The sequence below is a fragment of the Schistocerca piceifrons genome, chromosome 8 (assembly GCF_021461385.2).
Source record: "Schistocerca piceifrons isolate TAMUIC-IGC-003096 chromosome 8, iqSchPice1.1, whole genome shotgun sequence".
Classification (NCBI taxonomy): domain Eukaryota; kingdom Metazoa; phylum Arthropoda; class Insecta; order Orthoptera; family Acrididae; genus Schistocerca; species Schistocerca piceifrons.
In genome coordinates this window covers 62185666-62203587 of record NC_060145.1, presented here as the reverse complement: position 1 = coordinate 62203587, position 17922 = coordinate 62185666, and the positions used below count along the sequence as shown (strand labels likewise).

Here is a 17922-nt window from a genome sequence, read left to right as displayed (position 1 = left end):
CTACTGCATAAATCCGGCTAGGCCAGGGCCGGCCAGAAATTCTGCACGCGTGCGGTGCTCCTGCACATGTGCAACTTCCGGGTCACAGCGGGCACGCCGCAGCCGTCAGTGTTGATGTAGTGCATGTTTCTACGCACAGATGTCGCTTTATCCACTTGCTGAGATACTCTGTACGGCGCATTCTAGTGCTCTTTCCACAGCTTGCAAGCCAACCATGGGAAGGTATTTCGCGTATTAAGGATTTAAAATACTGTCACAGTCTACTCATTGAGACGTCTACTTTTATGTTAGCAGTTTAACCCAGTAAGACAAGTAATACGGTTAACAACCGTGGGTTTTTATTAAGGCAGCTTGACTGACGGCACGTAAATACACCTAATGTTTTTGATCTAGTATTTAAGAAAGAGAGCACTTAGCGACTTCCAACTTCATGATTTCAAATAACATTAAATCAATGCAAGGTTTCCTATAACTAATTCTCGGTGCCCTCAGTTACACCCACATAATTTCTGTCTCGCTGACCTCTAGATGATCACCTGTACCATTATTGCTATATCTTTCATCAGTTCCGTCTGAAATCTGCGTAATAACCGACAATTAGATTAATGTTTTATCGACTTCAACTGAGCGTAGCCCTTCACACATTAAAAAAAAAAACCTAAATGTAAGTATACAACAATCGGTTTAATGACCAGTTTTCCTGATAATAATGTAACATGGAGCAGAATGAGGCAATAATGCACAGTTACTAAACAATAATTTTTAATTATGAAAGGAATAAATCCAAACACGTTTATCACTGGTCATGCGAAATGATATAGTTAATATCGGACACAAAAGCACGGCTCATTGACAAACGCAAGCAATTGCGGGAGATTTTCATCACTGATGCTTGATCGAAACGACCGAGAACATAGATCTGCCGTCCTTTGCTTTTTCACAGTATCTGCCATTTCTCAGTACTTCTCTGTTAAGGTTAAGGTTACGGTCACCAGGGGTAAACGAGACCGGATATGTTGCGCTCTTGCTTGTACCACATAAACAGGGAAGTGGAGCCGCCGCCGTTCATTTAGGACACATGTCTAATAACAGATGTCGCTGTCGCTCGCTGTCGCTCGCTGTCGCACACGTGCGCACATGTGCAGCACTTCCGCACGTCTGCACACTGTGCAGCGTTTGGCCGGCCCTGGGCTAGGCGGTAGCACACTCCACACACATGCGAATTCACTCACTACATAGTAAAATTAGATCGGACATCGGTATATGTTGTAGTTATATTGATAGAAAAACTTAATTTGTGGGATTCTGAATGAGATACAGTACATCAAGTTTTGAATTTTATCGTAGAGTAATCGACTTGAGGCGCTGATAACCATAAAGCACATCATCATCTATCGTGAGACTGTAGCATTTATTCATGCTTCTCACATCTGGGTCAGGTTTATCTCTATTGTAGGCCCACATACTACTTGAATGTAATCATTTTCGCAAGCGGCAGTTTGTGTTTGAAGTTGGTTGTTTACGGTACAGGAATCGGTAATCCTGTGCAGTGTCAGTATGAACTCTGTTGAGTATGTTTTAAGTGCTAACAGAAAAGAAAATTACCAGGAAAAGTTAGCCGCAAAGAAACTAGGGTATTCCAGACGAGATCTGTTGTCTGAGTAAGTGACGAAATCAAATAAGCGTAGGTGCAAGCGAACATTTAACAAAGAAATGTATAATACGTGGATGCAAAGTATGAATGCCTGATTTTCAGCCCAGAAGTTAATTCGTTAACTAATACATGAATTAGGGATCTTGTACATTTGTCCGAAAAAAAAGCACCAAAACTTTCACTTACACAATAATGCGGAACGGAGAGTTGTGAAAGCTTAAATATTATTTCGTTCTTGCGATAAACTGAACTTTATTGTGTACAAAACAGCAAAATTCCACTCAACAGTTCTTCGTTTTTCCAGACACGTTATGCATATTATTATTATTATTATTAATAATAATAGTAGTAGTATTAGTGTTGACAGCTGCTGAAGTTGTATAAATATGTTGATGAGCATAACTGTTAAATGGGAGATGCTATTAATTTCGCACTCTCATATTTATCTTCAAATGGATCTGAGCCCTATGGGACTTGAAATCTGAGGTCATCAGTCCCCTAGATCTTGGAGCTTCTTAAACCTAACTAACCTAAGGACATCACATACATCCATGCCCGAGGCAGGATTCGAACCTGCGACCGTAGCGGTCGCGCGGTTCCAGACTGAAGCGCCTAGAACCGCTCGCTCGGCCACAGCGGCCGGCCATATGTATCTGAATTTAAAAATTTTTATACGTTCGAGCCGCCACTGCATATTCAAGGGAAAGAATCACAGGGCGCCCATCCGACGAGAGTGAAGTGGTGGAATAGCATTCGTACGCCGAAATTTCATTTAAGTGACAAAGTGAACAAACAAAATTTGAGAATATGGAGTACGCAAAACACGCATGCCTCCCTTGAACATTAAGGTGATTCTCTGAAACTTAATGCTTTCTGCGCCATAACCAATGATTTCTCTGTGGCTCTTGCCTTAGTTGATAGAAGAGGGACCAAACTTCATTTACCTGCAGGTCGGAGCCTCAGCGAACAACTTCAGCTGCACTTGATTGGTCGTGTTGGGCCGAATGATGTGCCATTCATGTTGTGCCCCATCCCGCACTCCAGATCGCCTGACATTACACAAAAGGATTTTTTCTTGCGGGAGCATCATTTCCGAACCGCCGTTTCCGCAGGACTTGACAGCTGCTAAGGCAGTGGATGGTGGGCGCGATTAATTCCCTTGATCGGGCTACTTTGGAATGAGTCTGGCAGGAAATGCTGATCCGGATAGACATCTGCCGTCTTACAAATGAAACCCACGTCTATCATATGTGCATAGGAAATGTGAGAGTTAACTTTTCATTTTGTACATAAATTTCTGAAATGATGTCCGTACTGTAGCCACAGGAGTACTTTTTTTTGTCCCATTCATTTCTAATTACACTGTACAGTTGTAATGACTTTAAAAACTGTTTTTTAATTTTTTATTACATATTAATAATAGTTAAAAAAAGTTATTGAAACACATCTACTTCAGGAACAGGCAATTTTCAGAACTTAGAATTGTGATAACTTTCGTACTTTTATTCAACTCTCATTAAATATCTAAATTTTTCCAGAATGAGACTTTCACTCTGCAGCGGAGTGTGCGCTGATATGAAACTTCCTGGCAGATTAAAACTGTGTGCCCGACCGAGACTCGAACTCGGGACCTTTGCCTTTCGCGGGCAAGTGCTCTACCAACTGAGCTACCGAAGCACGACTCACGCCCGGCACTCACAGCTTTACTTCTGCCAGTACCTCGTCTCCTACCTTCCAAACTTTACAGAAGCTCTCCTGCGAACCTAGCAGAACTAGCACTCCTGAAAGAAAGGATATTGCGGAGACATGGCTTAGCCACAGCCTGGGGGATGTTTTCAGAATGAGATTTTCACTCTGCAGCGGAGTGTGCGCTAATATGAAACTTCCTAGCAGAAATAAAGCTGTGAGTAACGGACGTGAGTCGTGATTCGGTAGTTCAGATGGTAGAGCACTTGCCCGCGAAAGGCAAAGGTCCCGAGTTCGAGTCTCGGTCGGGCACACGGTTTTAATCCGCCAGGAAGTTTCATATCAGCGCTCACTCCGCTGCAGAGTGAAAATCTTATTCTGGAAACATCCCCCAGGCTGTGGCTAGGCCATGTCTCCGCAATATCCCTTCTTTCAGGAGTGCTAGTTCTGCTAGGTTCGCAGGAGAGCTTCTATAAAGTTTGGAAGGTAGGAGACGAGGTACTGGCAGAAGTAAAGCTGGGAGTACCGGGCGTGAGTCGTGCTTCGGTAGCTCAGATGGTAGAGCACTTGCCCGCGAAAGGCAAAGGTCCCGAGTTCGAGTCTCGGTCGGGCACACAGTTTTGATCTGCCAGGAAGTTTCATATCTAAATTTTTAGTTGAACGTATAATTTCATTGTAATTTTATACTTTGCTTCTGTCCATTTCGCGTTTTATAAAATACGGAGGCATTTAACACATTTCCCAGGAAAAGTATAACATTAAATCAAATACCATGCCAAAATGTTCTAGGCATTCTACATGATACCTTGATTTGACACTCTGCCGGTAGCACATCCGTGACACAGCTTTTGTATAAAAAATACCGTGGGAGTAACCTATCCCTACTGCCCTAGTGATGGGGGTGTGAGGATGAGAAGGAATTGTAGTGGCGTGGCCAGACAGCCAAGCCACTCGGAGGTAGCCGAAAGGCACGCGTTAAGCTCATGCAGATTGGCGTGAGGTCTGGAACAAGGTAAAGTAATTATCCTATTAAGAAAAGAACGTAGTTCTTGGAATACTTAACTTTATTCCACAATTGGAGATCATCGCTCTTGTTAGACATTATTACACTGAATATAAACTGGTAATGGCGCCTTGCTAGGTCGTAGCAAATGACGTAGCTGAAGGCTATGCTAACTATCGTCTCGGCAAATGAGAGCGTATTTGTCAGTGAACCATTCCTAGCAATGTCGGCTGTACAACTGGGGCGAGTGCTAGAACGTCTCTCTAGACCTGCCGTGTGGCGGCGCTCGGTCTGCAATCACTGACAGTGGCGACACGCGAGTCCGACGTATACTAATTGACCGCCGCCGATTTAAAGGCTACCACCTAGCAAGTGTGGTGTCTGGCGGTGACACCACAGGAATCACTCGCAGAAACGCCGTAAACGACCTGCTGGTATTTCACTCCTGTTTTTAGTTGTCTTGGAATATGTTAAAAGTGTGAAGCGTAATCTGTCTATTATTTGTGTTGTTCAGTGCATGAACCAGGTCGCGACAACGAGTAGGCTACTGCAGCTAGCCAATAACTTTGTCACCGTGTTTCTAGCCAAAGATAACGCCACACGACGTTAACATTGACGTTGCTGTCAGTGAAGTTGCGCTTGTCTGTGAAGTCGCGCGGTGTAAGTTGCCAGCGACAGTAATTTTTCTCCAAACAACAATCTTTTGCTGTTGTTAGTATACCTCAAACGAAACGGATGTCTATCAGTCGGGTTAAACGGAAGGGGAAAAATCTAGACTATTGCGAAGAAATGAAACTCTGTAGATGCAAATGAAATAAGTGTGAAAATAAGAATGAATTATTTAATAGAAACATTATATATAATAAGGCGTGAACTTGATATATAATAAGAGAAAAATTACATATGTTACAAAAATAAAGAAAAGAAAATAGTATAAATTTCAGTCTTAAGTAACAGAAGAGCCAGTCGATGTGGCTTTTAAGGGCAATGGAAGACAAGTACTAGATGGGCAGAAAGAGTAAAAATACATTACAGTGTGTCTGGTACATACTGCATAGAGTTCTCAAAACGAACTTCGATGGGTGTGAAACGCTAAGTTTGCAATTAATGTGGATAGCTGTTGTTTACTTTCAGCTGTCACTTTCAGTTCGAATTTTCATTTCGTTTCATACCTGCAACATATTTTTTGTTGCGTAACGTAACCTGCTGTATCTATTTATCCTAAATTAATTTTCATGATGCAAGCTTATGACTACCCACCTGATAACTATTCATATTTCTCTTTGCATCTGTTTTTCACTTTGCGTCTTAGTCGAGTATGGTCACTGGCAGTTGTGAAGTTGTCTACGACTGTCACGTTGTGAACAGTTACTTTACCGATCCATATCATACCTTAAAGTCTCGCGCCACTTTTCTTTTTCTGTATGTGCAGGCTCTTCGTTTGATACGGTTTTCATTAAGGAATAGACTGATTCACGAGGAATATATTTCAACGGCCTTGCTTCATCGGACGTTAATAAGGCTTTAAGAATTTCAAACCACGTCCAGTAGGGAAAAAGACGATACGTGTTCTCTAATTTTAACGACTGACAGAATTTGTTTAAAGCGAGTTTGCATTTAATAAAAAAAAAAAAAAGTTCAAAAGTGTGTGAATTCCTAGGGGTCTAGACTGCTGAGGTCATCGGTCCCTAGACTTACACACTACTTAAGCTAACTTAAACTAACTTATACTAAGAACAAAAAAAACGCCCATGCCCGGGGGGAGGACTCGAACCTCCAACGGGAGCGGCCGTGCAATCCGTGACATGACGCCTCAAACCGCGCGACCACTCCTCGCGGCAGCAGTTAATCCTTAAATTCCTTAAATTTTATTTGAATCAACTTTACTACAATTAAAATATGACAGGGTGCCAAAGGAGGGCCCGAAGAAAGTGTCTGCTTGGAAGGATCAGGAGGCTTCGAATTTATATTCAGTTCGGAAAACTTATTTTCATTTACTTTAAATTTTTGCATTCTAGTTTCATTTTTGTCAAATCCAAGTACACAAAACGGAGACCTGTATGTTTAAGTGTTTACCATCAACACTATATATTTAAAAAGCAAAAAAAATACTCCCATTCTTGTCAGATAACCTACATCACTACATATTATGACCAATTCTACGAGTACTTGTTGTAGTACGCCTCTTCAGTGCATAGTATTCAACATCTGTCATCGAACCAGACACTGATCATTATTTTGAAGTTGCATCGAATCACGCATCCTCATGTAAAATTCTAACAATATGTTATATCTTAGTTGATTACATCCTTCGATGCTAGTCGTGGACCCTATTCCCGTATGAAGAAACACTAACTGATGAATGGATTGGGATATTCACGTGGTTTCTCATGAGTACTGAATGAAATAAAGTTTCAACAGTAAAATTAAAATTCAAGGTGAAAGAAACTGACGAAGAATTACAGGTTCTAGTGAACGGAATGAACAGTCTAATTTGTACAGGATGGTGACCGAGAGTAAATCGAAGAAAGACGAAGGTAATGAGAAGTAGCAGAAATAAGGACAGCGAGAAATTTAACATCTGGATTGCTGATCACGAAGTAGATGAAGTTAAGGAATTCTGCTACCTAGGCAATAAAATGAGTCATGATAATAGACGGAGCAAGGAGGATGTAAAAAAGCAGACTAGCACTGGCAAAAAGGGCATTCCTGGCCGAGAGAAGTCTGTAAGTATCAGACATAGGGCTTAATGTGAGTAATAATGTACTTTTGGAGAACAGCGTTGTATAGTAGTGAAACATGGACTGTGGGAAAACCGGAGCAGAAGAGAATAGGAACATTTGAGATGTGTTGCAACACAATAATGTTGAAAATTGGGTACACTGATAAGGTAAGGAATGAGGAGGTTCTCAGGAGAACCGGCGAGGATAGCAATATATGGAAAACACTGACAAGAGGAGGAGACAGATTGGTGGGACATCTGTTAAGACATCACGTAATAATTTGCGTGGTACTAGAAGGAACTACAGAGGGTAAAAACTGTAGAGGAAGACAGAGACAGGAATACATCCAGCAAATTGTAAAGATCTGTTCAAAACACTGGGGATTTTAACTGCTCCAAGTGAATAAATTTACCAATCAGTTATACACATCAAAAATAACATTGGTAATTACTGCACAAACAGCTCTGTCCATGACCATGCAACAAGAGATAGACTCAACTTACATTTACCAAGAAAAAATAAAGATAAAACTCAAAACACCATTTTCTACCAAGGGATAAAACTGTGCAGTAAAAAGAGATTAAATAAATTTCAAAAATACACTTAGTTAAAAAGTCAGCTAAAAAGTACCTGTTACTCAATACATTTTATACATTGTAGGGTTACTTAGATAAAGCAGAGTAGGGGTTTGTTAAAAAATTTGTACAAATAACTATTAATAATAATAATAATAATAATTATAAAACATCCAACATTCCACATAACACACTCACTTTGTTTTTTTCCTTCTTATTTCCTTTCTAGAAATTCTTACCCCCAAGCTATGCATAGCACAATACTAACACCTCTTCCTTTTTTTGAGCTCAACATCTCACTCATTATGGAGGGATGCTGACTCAGTTTTTCAGGATAGGAAATGGGAAGTTGCGGTACAGAAAATGGCCCAGAGATCACCAGCGTGTGTGTGTGTGTGTGTGTGTGTGTGTGTGTGTGTGTGTGTGTGTGTGTGTGTGTGTGTGCGCGCGCGCAGTGAGTGAAGTGTTACGAAACAATGTGTGTGCAGTGACTAATAGTGAGATATGAGTGAACGTTGTGGCATTACATTACTTTAATAAGTTATTTGTAAAAAAGTATTGTATACCAGGAGTAAATCTAATGATTATGTCTAACTAGAAGTCTGTAAATATATGTGTATACGAATTAGCTTATTTTAAATTGGTCTAAACTCGTATATACTTTGACATGTCCTGTATGCTAGTAAAAAGAGATCTACAGATGAATAAAGCTGCTGCTGCTACTACTACTACTACTACTATATTTGAGGACGTAGATTGCAAACGCTGCTCTGAGATGAAAAGTTTGGCACAGGATGGAAATTCGTTGCAGGCCGCATCAAACCAGTCAGAAGACTGATGTCTAAAAAAAATTTCATACTTGATCTGGCAGCATTAAATACGTGTACGTTCAGCAGTTCCACAGAGCACACAGCTCCACCTGCATCTCTTATCAAGACTGCCCACAACTAAATCAGAACAGAGCTGTTACACATAAAACAAAGAGTGTACATTTCTGACAATAGCATTCGCTCATACATCTTTACAATTATTAACAAAATAAGTTTACAGAATTTTCAGTAAAATGTTACAGTCTAATTCAGATATGTAGAATGTGTCTGTTTAAACACGAAATATTTAGTTTTAATGACCATGTATTTGTGTAATGTTATTTTTATGTTTACGAAGATATTGACTCTCCCTGGTATCGTAGGGATGATATTGTATCATTAGTTTGAATGCAGTACTCACTGCGAAGCTGGGGTGGGTTGCTAGTTGAATAATGAAATGAAGTGGGTTTCATTTCTAGTCCCATTTGGTTCATGCCGAGTCTGTCAACAATCTGTTTTCTCCCGGAAGAACATCTCAGCAAATTCTACTGATGTTTGCCTGGTGGAACCCAAACTGAGAGATTGTTTGGTGAGTCTGCCTGGGCAGCACGTACGGTAAGAAGGCTGCTCACAAATGGGGAGGCTCTGGGTACGAGTCAGAGGCCGGGACACAGCTTCAGTCCGCCAGCAAGTTTCAAAGCAGTGCGCTCTCCACAGCAGAGTGGGCGACATGTTCCCGGAACGTGAAAGACGTTCATGTCTGGCTGGCCGTGGGCTGAGCAGAGGCGCCCTCCGTGCTTCCCATGGCCTTGACTGCAGGCTGAGCACTGCCGACAGCCGCCGGAAGCTACGGGCCGTATCTTCTCCGGCGAGGACACGGTCACGTGACGTGACGTAAGCGCGACTCCACGTAACTCCTCGTCAAGCGTCCCCTATATCTACATACACCGTCTAGTCAAAAATCATCTGGATGCGTTTATGTAATGCTGAATTTAAGGGGACCACACCCTGCCTATCTAACCCATGTTAATTTAGGCAAGTATTTGACCCATTTCTGAAAAAAAACTATTTGATGCAGGACCTTAATAATTTTACCGTATGTTACATGTTGCTAATAGAGTCAACTGTACTAAAATCTACTTTATCCAGTTTATAGTTTTTAGGAAATACTTTTTTAAATTTCTTAACAAAAAATACTAAGTTTTTTCTGCAGAAAATATTTTTTTGTGAACCTCCTAATGGGGGAATACACTACTGGCCATTAAAATTGCTACACCACGAAGATGACGAGCTACAGACGCGAAATTTAGCGGACAGGAAGAAGATGTTGTGATATGCAAATGATTAGCTTTTGCCGGCCGGAGTGGCCGTGCGGTTCTAGGCGCTACAGTCTGGAACCGAACGACCGCTATGGTCGCAGGTTCTAATCCTGCCTCGGGCATGGATGTGTGTGATGTCCTTAGGTTTAATTAGTTCTAAGTTCTAGGCGACTGATGACCTCGAAGTTAAGTCGCATAGTGCTCAGAGCCATTTTTGATTAGCTTTTCAGAGCATTCACGCAAGGTTGACGCCGGTGGCGACACCTACAACGTGCTGACATGAGGAAAGTTTCCAACCGATTTCTCACACACAAACAGCAGTTGACGGGCGTTGCCTCGTGTAAGGAGGAGAAATGCGTACCATCAGGTTTCCGACTTTGATAAAGGTCGGATTGTAGCCTATCGCGATTGCGGTTTATCGTATCGCGACATTGCTGCTCGCGTTGGTCGAGATCCAATGACTGTTAACAGAATATGGAATCGGTGGGTTCAGGAGGATAATACGGAACTCCGTGCTGGATCCCAACGGCCTCGTATCACTAGCAGTCGAGATGACAAGTATCTTATCCGCATGGCTGTAACGGATCGTGTAGCCACGTCTCGATCCATGAGTCAACAGATGGGGACGTTTGCAAGACAACAACCATCTGCACGAACAGTTCGACGATGTTTGCAGCAGCTCGGAGACCATGGCTGCGGTTACCCTTGACGCTGCATCACAGACAGGAGCACCTGCGATGGTGTACTCAATGAGGAACCTGGGTGCACGAATAGCACAACGTCATTTTTTCGGATGAATCCAAGTTCTGTTTACAGCATCATGATGGTCGCATCCGTGTTTGGCGACATCGCGGTGAACGCACATTGGGAGCGTGAATTCGTCATCGCCATACTGGCGTATCACCCGGCGTGATGGTATGGGGTGCTATAGGTTACACGTCTCGGTCCCCTCTTGTTCGCATTGACGGCACTTTGAACAGTGGACGTTACATTTCAGATGTGTTACGACCCGTGGCTCTAGCCTTCATTCGATCCCTGCGAAACCCTACATTTCAGCAGGATAATGCACGACCGCAAGTTGCAGGTCCTGTACGGGCCTTTCTGGATACAGAAGATGTTCGACTGCTGCCCTGGCCAGCACATTCTCCAGATCCCTCACCAATTGAAAACGTCTGGTCAATGGTGGCCGAGCAACTGGCTCGTCACAATACGCCAGTCACCACTCTTGATTAACTGTGGTATCTTGTTGAAGCTGCACGGGCAGCTGTACCTGTAGACGCCATCCAAGCTCTGTTTGACTCAATGCCCAGGCGTATTAAGGCCGTTATTACGGCCAGAAGTGGCTGTTCTGGGTACTGATTTCTCAGGATCTATGCACCCAAATTGCGTGAAAATGTAATCACATGTCAGTTCTAGTATAATATATTTGTCCAATGAATACCCGTTTATCATCTGCATTTCTTCTTGGTGTAGCAATTTTAATGGCCAGTAGTGTATTAATGAATGTAGTACCAGAGGTAGCTTTTCATGTTATGCAGAGTCTCTGAAAATTTCATTCATTTATCTATGATAGTTCCTGATATAATGCGCCATATGTACTGAAAATTTTAGTTCGTGGGAAATCGACGTTAAAGAAAAAACCTTTGAAATTTGTTACTTACAGTTAATTAAAACTGTCCTCCTGCATATGATGGCCCTTCTTTGGCCTCTAGCAGGTCTTCAAGCTTCCTGGATGTTTTTCTCGGCCATATTAGATGCAGACCTGTCTGCATCGGCTGTCCTCATTTTATCGGAATGTTGCAGCCCAGTGATCATATTTTCACCAGGATTAATTCCCAGGTTTCTCAGTACCAAACACTTTCCATTATTACCACCATTGGTTGTAATAACAGTATCATGAATTCCTAGTCTCATTGTATGCATGCCTACAAATACAATTTTAGGAAGGTGGTTCCAAATTATGCTGTTGAAACATTCATTTGCGTTCTGTGTCTCCCCATGCAGACATTTCCTTAGAAGGTCAGGATGAGCCAAGTCTCTGAAAATAGGTTCAGTTGCTTTAGTAACAGCAGCAGGAATAAAATGCTGGTGAGAATAAGATTCTCCAGTTGCCTGAGCCCTAATGTATTTGCACCACGAATTTTCTCCTGATGGACAGAATCGATGACATGGCTTATCATCTGTAGAGAACTTATGGAAGAATATGGCCCAAACATCTCTCTTCATTGCCTCCAGATTTCCTTTATTTCTCCAAATTGCCTGTCCAAAGTATACCTGCAAGTTTTCTATAACAACTACCCGCAATCAACAGTTGAACAAAACTAACCGCATGTTTCAAAGCGTGTTTTTTACAAACAGCTGAAACAAAAGAATACCGACCGTTGTGTTCCAAGGATAGCCAACAGACTCGTGAGTTAAAAAAAATCCCTAACGTGCAATGTAGGGGACATAAAGATCTAAAATATATGCAGAAAAGTGGGTGACAGAAAAGTGGGCGTGGCACATAAACACACGTGGTAGGAAAATGCTCTTTAAATGCTGGAAAAAAAATCCAGCAAAATACTTTTCAGAACACTTAAATCAAACGTTAATCAATCGGAATATGATGAAAACCGACCTGAACCACGGTGTGGTCCCCTTAATATGTGTCACGAGAGGTGGGAAATATTGTGTTGTCTGTAGAGGAGCAGTAACACCGCAATATGCTGGTCAGGAGACACAATAACTTCGAAAGTAGGCTAGTCATTGAATGACACCTGAATATCAAATCGATCACAACATTTCAGCACCATTAAAACTGCCTAAGTCGACAGGTAAGTTGGAAAATTTAAAAAGGGAAATGGATAGGTTAAAGTTAGATATAGTGGGAATTAGCGAAGTTCGGTGGCAAGAGGAACAAGACTTTTGGTCAGGTGAATACAGGGTTATAAATACAAAATCAAATAGGGGTAATGCAGGAGTAGGTTTAATAATGAATAAAAAAATAGGAGCGCGGGTAAGCTACTACAAACAGCATAGTGAACGCATCAACAAAAGCAAGACGAGGATAATGGAATGTAGTCGAATTACGTCGGGTGATGCTGACGGAATTAGATTAGGAAATGAGACACTTAAAGTAGTAAAGAAGTTTTGCTATTTGGGGAGTAAAATAACTGATGATGGTCGAAGCAGAGAGGATATCATATGTAGACTGGCAATGGCAAGGAAAGTGTTTCTGAAGAAGAGGAATTTGTTAACATCTAGTATAGATTTAAGTGTCAGGAAGTCGTTTCTGAAAGCATTTGTATCGAGTGTAGCCATGTATGGAAGTGAAACATGGACGATAAATAATTTGGACAAGAAGAGAATAGAAGCTTTCGAAATGTGGTGCTACAGAAGAATGCTTAAGATTAGATGGGTAGATCACGTAACTGATGAGGAGGTATTGAATGGAATTGGGGAGAAGAGTTTGTGGCACCACTTGACAAAAAGAAGGGACCGGTTGGCAGGATATGTTCTGAGGCATCAAGGGATCACAAATTTAGCATTGGAGGGCAGCGTGGAGGGTAAAAACCGTAGAGGGAGACCAAGAGATGAATACACTAAGCAGACTCAGAAGGATGTAGGTTGCAGTAAGTACTCAGAGATGAAGCATCTTGCACAGGATAGAGTAGCATGGAGAGCTGCATCAAACCAGTCTCAGGACTGAAGACCACCACCACAACAACAACAACAACAAGTCGGCAGTTGGTGATGTGTTTGTGAAGTGGAAACGAAGACCAGGTAGACTCTATTTACTGCCGCTTCCTCCACAGACACTCAGACACCTCACTGAAAGTGTTCCCAGCAAAGTTCAGGCAGTCATAATGCAAAGGGTGGATACACCCCACATCAGTGTCCACTAATAGGCGTCTTGATACTTTTGATCAAATCGTGAACTCTTGTGAGATTGGATGCATCTTTCGAAAATGAAAACTTTCTAGTCCTAGGCATATGCTATAATTTATCCCAACCTTCTATTTTCATTCATGTAGAAAACATAATCTTGTGTGCATGTGTTCTAGAGGCGCTCAATGAGGAGATCACCAGCGCCCAAAGATATAGTTTCGTGAAGTCGGATGATTTTTTTGAAATATCTATAAACAGACTGAGAGTCACACGCACACACACACACACACACACACACACACACACACTCACTCAGAGAGAGAGAGAGAGAGAGAGAGAGAGAGAGGGAGGGCTGTAGGCTGACGCTGACCGACCGTACGTTGACTGTCACTCCAAATTACTTGCATTTTCTGATAACATTGACTAACTTTTTTCTTTCAATGTCTCGTATAGTTCCAAATTAAATTTTGTTCTTTGTTTCAGGTAAGACTCTCGTCCTGCCGTCTCTAGTGAGGAATTGTAAGTACAGCGCAGAATAACGTGTATCTGCGTTTTCCAGCTAGTGGAAAAGAATTACGCTATTTTCCAAAGTTATGAAGTTAAAAACTGATTTAGCTTTCGAGAGAATATCTCTTTTGTCTGATGCAGGTTGGGTGCTTTTGCGTGGGATGTTATGCACTGCCGCACATTGAAAAACTTTGTGTGATATATGAAAATATCGGATCAAAATTCTATCTTAAGATTTGTCATACTGCAATGTCCCTGTGCGCTGTTGTGGATTCGTGTTTCTTACGCTGTTTTTACCAAAGTGTCTGTGTGATTTGGAAATCGGCGGCGGAAAAAGGTTAACATGGGATTCATGGCTTCGTCTTGAAGTAAAACACTATTTGTTTTATTTATATTTTGCATTCGTAAAGTTTGAAACTTTACGCTGTACAGCCGGTTTAAGTAGTGAGTATTAATTTAGTTGATAGCCTGTTTGTGTAAGCCAGGGATAGTCATCCTTTTTTAGCTACTGCCCACTTTCATATCTCTGTTAGTAAAATCTTCTAACCACCCACGGGTTCCACAGTAATGGTGGTTTATGAAGTAGGGAAGTAACTTTAGTTCATAAAATTAATGAAGAAGAGTTACAGCAAGTTGAAGCGTATAATAATAATAATAATAATAATAATAATAATAATAGTCAAGGGAAAACACACTAAACAAGAAGATTACATATTGGATAACCACAGCGACTGCATAGAAGCGATGGAAAAAACAGATGCCTATAAATGTCTAGGATACAGACAAAAAATAGGAATAGATAATACAAATATTAAAGAAGAACTAAAAGAAAAATATAGAGAAAGACTAACAAAAATACTGAAAACAGAATTGACAGCAAGAAACAAGACGAAAGCTATAAATACTTATGCTATACCAATATTGACCTACTCATTTGGAGTAGTGAAATGGAGTAACACAGATCTAGAAGCACTCAATACACTTACACGATCACAATGCCACAAATATAGGATACATCACATACATTCAGCAACAGAAAGATTCACATTAAGCAGAAAGGAAGGAGGAAAGGGGATTTATCGACATAAAAAACCTACATTATGGACAGGTAGACAATTTAAGCAAATTCTTTCTAGAACGAGCAGAAACTAGCAAAATACACAAAGCAATCAATCATATAAATACATCAGCCACACCACTGCAATTTCATAACCACTTCTACAACCCTTTAGATCACATAACATCAACAGATACGAAGAAAGTAAATTGGAAAAAGAAAACACTACATGGCAAGCACCCGTATCTTCTAACACAGCCACACGTCGATCAAGACGCATCCAACACATGGCTAAGAAAAGGCAATATATACAGTGAGACGGAAGGATTCATGATTGCAATACAGGATCAAACAATTAACACCAGATGTTACAGCAAGCATATTATTAAAGATCCCAATACCGCAACAGGTAAATGCAGACTTTGCAAACAACAAATAAAAACAGTAGATCACATCACAAGCGGATGTACAAACTAGCAAATACAGAATACACCAGAAGACATGACAATGTAGCAAAAATAATACATCAACAGCTTGCCTTACAACATAAACTTATAAAACATGTTCCCACATACAAGTATGCACCACAAAATGTACTGGAGAATGATGAATACAAATTATACTGGAACAGAACCATTATAACAGATGAAACAACACCACATAACAAACCTGACATCATACTCACCAATAAAAAGAAGAAATCAACACAACTAATCGAAATATCCACACCCAATACAACAAATATACAAAAGAAAACAGGAGAAAAAATTGAAAAATAAATCCAACTGGCTGAGGAAGTCAAGGACATGTGGCATCAGGATAAAGTTGACATATACCAATTATACTATCAACTACAGGAGTCATACCACACAATATCCACCAGTACATCAATGCAATACAGCTACATCCAAACTTATATATACAACTACAGAAATCCGTAATTATTGATACATGATCAATAATCCGAAAGTTCCTAAATGCAGTATAACATATACCGTACAGTTAAAAGTAAGTCACGCTTGATCAAGGTCTGCGTCACAATCCATTTTTGACCAGGCATAACGTCTGAGATAAGAAAGAAATAATAATAATAATAATTACTTACCAAATTGTTTGTCAAAAGTTTATGAAAAGTTAATGAAAATGTTTTTAAAAACCCCGTGAAAGCTGGAACACCTGCTAGTGGGCATTACGACCAAATTGATTATCACTGGTGTAGACAGTCACAATGATGATACAAACATGGCTGTGAACATCAGGGCAGCTTGATGCTGTATGGCAGATTTTCATGACTCACACCATAGGTGACATGTCCTGCATTCACAAGGCTAGGGCTTGAGTCTTTCCCAGATTCATACAAATTTTCACGGGCTCAGCTTACAGTCTGCTCACACCCTTCTTCATTCTTTATACCAAATGAGGTACAAATCAGTTGAGACATTAAGAGGACAGTTGTTGGGGGCCACTGGAAGGGTGGAACTTGGGACACTGGACAGGTGGAACTTGGGACACTGGAAGGGTGGAGCTTGGGACACTGGATGGGTGGAACTTGGTACACTGGATGGGTAGAACTTCCAGCACTGGAAGGGAAGCGATTGGAACTCTGTTAGTGCAGAGGTTGGGGCTCTGGGTAGTCAGCAGTTGGACCACTGGGAGGCATGCGAGAAGTTCAGCCCGCCGTGGCCGTCCAGAGAAATCTCATGTCCAAGAGTGAGAACTTTTTCTAAATGTTTGCGTAGCGAGCAACAGAGGCGGCAAGTGGGCACCGACCCTCTTTTCATCTAGCTGGATGTGCAAACCGCCTAAAAACCACATCGAGGCTGACTGGCCAGCTCGTCTTGACGGATCTCTAAAGCAGTGCGTTAACACCCTCCGCTACCCACGCCATTCCAAGACCTATCCCCCATAACAATTGTAAAACGCTCATGCTGGAACTTCGGCTCACACGTGTAACGTAATAGACAGTGGACAATTCAACGGGCTCTTTTCGTGGATGCACAGCCGCCACATTAATAGATAAATCAAATGACTGCACTTTGGTTGTGTAACTCTTCTGTAATATCTTCGTAGGTGCGACGTATTTCAGGCATCACGTCCTTGCAGCAGCAGCAGCAGCAGCAGCAGCAAAGAGGCAACATTATAAATGCTAGCAACTAAGACTACTGATTATTCAACGCCCTGTGACTAACGCTGCACTAAATACACAACAGTGGCGGCACTGTACAGTACAGAACCCGCTGCATTACACAGTGGCTGCTGTTCTGGTGATTTTTATTTTACCGGGCGATCAAAAAGTCAGTATAAATTTGAAAACTTAATAAACCACGGAATAGCCGGCCGTGGTAGCCGAGCGGTTCTAGGCGCTACAGTTTGGAACCGCGCGACCGCTACGGTCGCAGGTTCGAATCCTGCCTCGGGCATGGATGTTTATGATGTCCTTAGGTTAGATAGGTTTAAGTAGTTCTAAGTTCTAGGGGACTGATGACCTCAGAAGTTAAGTCCCATAGTGCTCAGAGCCATTTGAACCAAACCACGGAATAATGTGGATAGAGAGGTAAAAATTGACACACATGCTTGGAATGACATGGGGTTTTATTAGAACAAAAAAAAAGTATTGCTAGACGCGTGAAAGATCTCTTGCGCACGTCGTTTGGTGATCATCGTGTGCTCAGCCGCCACTTTCGTCAAGCTTGGCCTCCCAGGTCCCCAGACCTCCGTCCGT

The 17922-nt window shown here is 41.5% G+C and overlaps 1 protein-coding gene across 1 annotated transcript in view; it reads left to right on the top strand.

Moving 5' to 3' along the window:
• Window positions 1-17922, top strand: part of LOC124712077 (calcium uniporter protein, mitochondrial) — a 631632-nt gene that overhangs the window by 433618 nt on the left and 180092 nt on the right. The gene's annotated exons all lie outside the window — the stretch shown is intronic.